The sequence below is a fragment of the Pleurodeles waltl genome, chromosome 4_2 (assembly GCF_031143425.1).
Source record: "Pleurodeles waltl isolate 20211129_DDA chromosome 4_2, aPleWal1.hap1.20221129, whole genome shotgun sequence".
Classification (NCBI taxonomy): domain Eukaryota; kingdom Metazoa; phylum Chordata; class Amphibia; order Caudata; family Salamandridae; genus Pleurodeles; species Pleurodeles waltl.
This window is the reverse complement of record NC_090443.1, coordinates 339,450,934-339,456,933: the sequence shown is the minus strand read 5'-3', so window position 1 is coordinate 339,456,933 and position 6,000 is coordinate 339,450,934.

The following is a 6,000-nucleotide window of genomic DNA, read 5'->3' as shown; positions in this document are numbered from 1 at the left end:
TTTTCAAATGCACAATCTTAAATTCAACTTTACTAAAAGATGTATTTTTAAATTGTGAGCTCAGAGACCCCAAACTCCACATGTCCATCCGCTCCCAAAGGTAATCTACACTTTAATCAGATTTAAAGGTAGCCCCCATGTTAACCTATGAGAGGGACAGGCCTTGCAACAGTGAAAAACGAATTTAGCAATATTTCACTGTCAGGCCATATAAAACACATTACTTTATGTCCTACCTTAACCATACACTGCACCCTGCCCTTGGGGCTACCTAGGGCCTACCTTAGGGGTGCCTTACATGTGAGAAAAGGGAAGGTTTAGGCCTGGCAAGTGGGTACACTTCTAAGTTAGTCAAAACTGCACACACAGACACTGCAGTGGCAGGTCTGAGACATGATTACAGAGCTACTTATGTGGGTGGCACAACCAGTGCTGCAGGCCCACTAGTAGCATTTGATTTACAGGCCCTGGGCACCTCTAGTGCACTTTACTAGGGACTTACCAGTAAATCAAATATGCCAATTATGGATAAACCAATCCACAGTACAATTTATATGGGGAGCACTTGCACTTTAGCATTGATTAGCAGTGGTAAAGTGCGCAGAGACAATAAACCAGCAAAAACAGAGTCCAAAACCAGGAGGTCAGAAGTCAAAAAGACAGGGGAGACATGCCAAAAAGCTGCCAGGTCTAACACATGTCCCCTCCAGCTGAGAGTAGGGGGGGAACTACCCAACCCCTGGGAGTCCTCCTCACTAAGGCAGAAGAACCTGGACAGACCATCAGCATTGGCATGTTCTGTGCCAGGGCGGTGTTCCACCGTAAAGTCCATCCCCTGTAGGGAAATGGACCACCTCAACAGTTTTGGGTTCTCACCCCTCATCTGCATTAACTATCTGAGGGGCCTGTGGTCGGTCTGAATCCGGAAGTGAGACCCAAACAAGTAGGGACGTAGCTTCTTCACTGCCCAGACCAAGCTTCCCTTCCAATTGCACTCCACCTCTGTTCCCTGGGGAGTAGTCTCCTGCTAAGGAAGACTACAGGCTGGTCTAGGCCCTCTTCGTTTAGCTGTGAAAGTACTGCTCCCACACCATGCTCAGAAGCATCTGTCTGTACCACAAACTCCTTGGAGAAGTCGGGGGCCAGTAGCATGGGTGCCGTACACATGGCTTCCTTTAGGGTGTCAAATGCGGTCTGGCATGCCTCAGTCCAGATCACCTGTCTAGGCTGCTTCTTAGACGTCAGCTCGGTCAAGGGGGCAACAATGGTGCCATATCCCTTGACAAACCTCCTGTAGTACCCGGTGAGGCCTAAGAAGGCTCTCACCTCTGTCTGGGTCTTGGGGGTGCCCAAGTCCGAATGGCAACAATTTTGGGTTGTAGGGGTGCCACCCGGCCACTCCCTACCTGGTGTCCTAAGTACACCACGGACCCCTGCCCTATCTGGCACTTACTGGTCTTGATAGTGAGGCCTGTGGCTTGCAGTGCCTTCAACACTTCCCAGAGGTGGTCCTCCCAACTGGAGCTGAAAACAGCAATGTCGTCAAGGTAGGCAGCACTGAAGTTTTCAAGCCCTGCCAGGACCGGATTGACCAACCTCTGGAAGGTGGCAGGGGCATTCTTCAACCCGAAGGGCATGACACGGAACTGGAAGTGCCCCTCTGGTGTTGAGAACGCTGACTTCTCCTTGGCCCCGTCAGTTAAGGCAATCTGCCAGTACCCAGACGTTAAATCAAACGTGCTGAGGAACTTGGCTGCCCCCAACCGATCTATGAGCTCATCAGCTCTGGGGATGGGTGGGCGTCTGTTTTGGTGACGGTATGGAGCCCCCGGTAGTCCACACAGAACCGAAGTTCTGGTGTGGCACCAGGTGCAGCAGGCTTGGGTACCAGAACCACTGGATTGGACCAAGGGCAGCTGGAGCGCTCAATCACCCCTAGAGCCAACATCTTGGAAAACTCCTCCTTGATGCTGGCCTTCACTCTGTCAGCCAACCTGTAAAGCTGGTTTTTCACAGGCAGGCTGTCCCCAGTGTCCACATCTTGCATGCATACATGGGTGACCACTGGAGTGAGTGAGAACAGAGTGGCAAAGTGTTCCAGTAACTGGCGACACTCACACTGCTGTTCTAGAGTCAGAGAAGGGGAGAGGACCACGCCTTCTCCTGACTCAACCTGCTCCTTGCTAGACAGGAGGTCAGGGAGCGGTTCACTCTCCTCTTCTGTCCCATCATCTGTTGCCAGAAGACTCGGACCTCTCAAAGTGAGGTTTGAGGCGGTTCACATGTAGAACCTTCAAGAGGTTCCTAGGAGTCTGCAAGTCCACCAAGTAGGTGACGTCACTCTTGCGCTCCTTCACTTCAAATGGCCCTGACCACCTTTTTTGTAGAGAAAAAGGCTCTACGGGGCCATGACGCACACTTTTTGGCCAGGCTGAAACTCAACCAGAGTGGTATTCTGGTCGTACCAGCATTTCAAGTCCTCCTGGCTTGCCTCAAGGTTCTCTTGTGTGAGCTTCCTGAAGTGGGCGGTCTGGCTCCGGAAGGTCAGCATGTAACTAAATATATCCTGGGGTGTCTTTCACCAGACTCTGAGGTCCTCTGACCGGGTGCCCATACAACAGCTCAAAGGGGCTAAAGCCAACCCGCTTCTGTGGTACTTCCTGGTAGGCAAAGAGAAGGCATGGTAATAGGACATCCCACTTACGCCTCATGGAGTCTGACAGACCCCCAATCATGCCTTTCATGGTTCGGTTGAATCTCTCAACCAACCCATTACTTTGGGGTGGTAAGGGGTGGTGAATTTGTAGTTCACCCCACATTCCTTCCACATGGCTTTTATGTACATGGGCATAAAGTTGGTACCCCGGTCAGATACCACCTCCTTGGGGAAACCCACTCTGGTAAAGATCTCCATCAGTGCCCTGGCCACAACAGGCGCGGTCACTGTCCTCAGAGGGATAGCTTCCGGGTACCGGCATGGTCCACCAAGACCAGGATGAACCTGTTGCCTAGGGCGGTCTTGGGGTCCAGGGGCCCGCTCAAAAGGGGTGCTCACGACAGGAAAGGGTTAGAGGGGGGCCTTACATTTCCCTCCACTTTTGCCACTCGCTTGGCAAGTCTGACAGGATCTACAGAATGCATCAGAATGTTTTCTCATCTGGGGCCAATGAAAGTGGGTGACAAGCCTGTCAAAGGTCTTGCCTTGCCCCAAATGTCCTGCCAGAGGCACACCATGAGCCAAACCCAGTAGGAAGGCTCTGAAGCGCTGGGGTACTACCAGCACATGGGCTGCCCCAGGCTTAGCAACCTTAGGCTCGCTGTACAGGAGATCATTGTCCCAGTATATCAGGTAATCCTTGGGCTCAGCACCAGCTGCCTGGTCTTTGGCCTGCTGCCTAAGACCCATGAGAGTAGGGCACACCTTCTGCTCTGTGCAGAACTCCTCCCTGGTGGGACCCCCACTCTTGCTGCCAATGGGTCAGCTCAGGTAGGTCTCCCAGTTCAGCCACTTGTTCCCCTGTAGTTGCCGGGGCTTCCCCCTCGAGGTCAGCCTCCTCCCGGACCGTGGGAACTTCTGGGGCGGATTTCCCACACCCCTTGCCCTTTCTCATGGCAGTCACCTGGGCCACTGTTTCAGGCTCCAGCTCTGTCTGATCATCCCGATTGGCTGCCATGGACAGAGTGGTCACGCATGCCCACTCTCGCAATCCCAACATCCCCAAGTGCGACCTGAGCTCCACCTCCTTCCAGGCGGAAGTCTCCAGGTCGTTGCCCAGCACAGAGTCAACTGGCATGGTGGGACTCACAGCTACCCTCAAGGAACCTGAGGCCCCTCCCCACTCAAAGGGAACCTGCACCACCTTACATTGGCGCTCTAAGCTGTCCACTGCAACCACTTGGTGGAATACACCAGGGACTATGTGCTCTTCAGACACCAGGTGACACCACACCCCCCTGGGACCACCTCCTCCCCAAGCGCTACCCTGGTCAACCCCTTGGTCTGCCCACCGCTGGGTGGTGGTGTCCACTTGGGATCTTCCTTCATGTGACCCTCCTGGTCACAAGCAAAGCACTTACAGTGCCCTGCCTTTGCAGGCTTTCCAGCAGAGGCCCATGGTTTCTTATCTCAGGGGGGTGGGATTTCTTACCCGGGTTACTAGATTGGGGCCCTTTGTAAGACTCCTATTGTTTACCCTTGTCCCCCCCCCCCCCCCCCCCAACTCTGCTGCTGGGAACCCTGCCCACCTTTGGCAGAATCTCCCCCATATACCTTTTTGTGGACTCTGGTACTCACCCAGCGGTCCACCTCTTTAGCAAACTTCCTGGGGTCAGTCAGCCTATCAGTCAAGTGCTGGCACAGCTCTGCAAAACACAGACTAAACAAGTGCTCCCACGCAATTAAGTTGTACAGCCCCTGAAAATCTGTCACATTAGTGCCCTTCACCCAACCATCCAGTGCTCTGCAAAACGAATCCACACACACTAACCAGGTCTGGGACTCCGTATTCTTACTCTGCCTAAACTGATCCCTGTACTTGTCAGGAGTGGGACCATACTGAGTGAGAAGGGCCTCCTTCAGGTCAGCGTAGGTGAGGTTGTATCCCCTACCCAAAACTAGCAAAGTGTCCCTCCCCTCCTCTGTAAAGTGGTTGCACAATCCTGCTCCCCCATTCTTCTCAGGGACCCCATTCATGTGGATGGACGCCTCATATCCCTGAAACATCCTCTGTATGTCATCTCCCTTCTTGTACTCTCTCCCTACATTTTTAGGAATGTGCACAATTCTGTATGACTGCACTGAGGAATTGCTGCCACCATCCTGGCTGGACCTGCTCCTCACATTCAGCTCTTTTACTTTAAGCTTCTGGTCCAAAAGCATCGTTCTTTCCTCCATGGCTCGCTGCTCCCTCTGAGCCTCCATTTTTAATCCCTCCAACTCAATCTGGTGCCTCCTGGCTTCTCTCCTGTCCTCCAGATCCTCTGGAGTCCATCCTTTTGATCCACCACTGCTGCTTGGCACAGGGGGTACCTTCTCCCCTCTATCTCCCCCCCCCCCCCCCCCCCGAAGCTCCTGCACCCTCAGTACATCTTTCCGAGAATTTGTGTCAGTAGACTCTTCATTTGGATCCTCTGACGGCTACCGAGGCCCTCAGCGCCTTCTGTAGCACCTCCTTTTTGGTGAGGCCTCTGATCTGAACTTTGAGGTTTTTACAAACTGCCTTCAGTTCCTTCATGGAATAGGTTTCCAACCTAAACTCCACATGCCCATCCGCTCCCAAAGGGAATCTACACTTTAATCAGATTTGAAGATAGCCCCCATGTTAACCTATGAGGGACAGGCCTTGCAACAGTGAAAAACGAGTTTAGCAATATTTCACTGTCAGGACATGTAAAACACATTACTATATGTCCTACCTTAACCATACCCTGCACCATGCCCTTGGGGCTACCTAGGGCCTACCTTAGGGGTGCCTTACATGTAAGAAAAGGGAAGGTTTAGGCCTGGCAAGTGGGTACACTTGCCAAGTCGAAGTCCGTCAAAACTGCACACACAGACACTGCAGTGGCAGGACTGAGACATGAATACAGAGCTACTTATGTGGGTGGCACAACCAGTGCTGCAGGCCCACTAGTAGCATTTGATTTACAGGCCCTGGGCACCTCTAGTGCACTTTACTAGGGACTTACCAGTAAATCAAATATGCCAATTATCAATAAACCAATCCACAGTACAATTTATATGGGGAGCACTTGCGCACTGATTAGCAGTGGCAAAGTGCGCAGAGACAATAAACCAGCAAAAACAGAGTCCAAAACCAGGAGGTCAGAAATCAAAAAGACAGGGGAGACATGCCAAAAAGCTGCCAGGTCTGGCACTCTAGATCTGGCACATGAAGTTCTTCCCCAGAAGGTGAAGTATTGCTCATCGTACCAAGACTAATTCCAGGTAAGTAACTTATCCAATTTTTCCAGACAATCCTCAATTATTTGATTAATTGT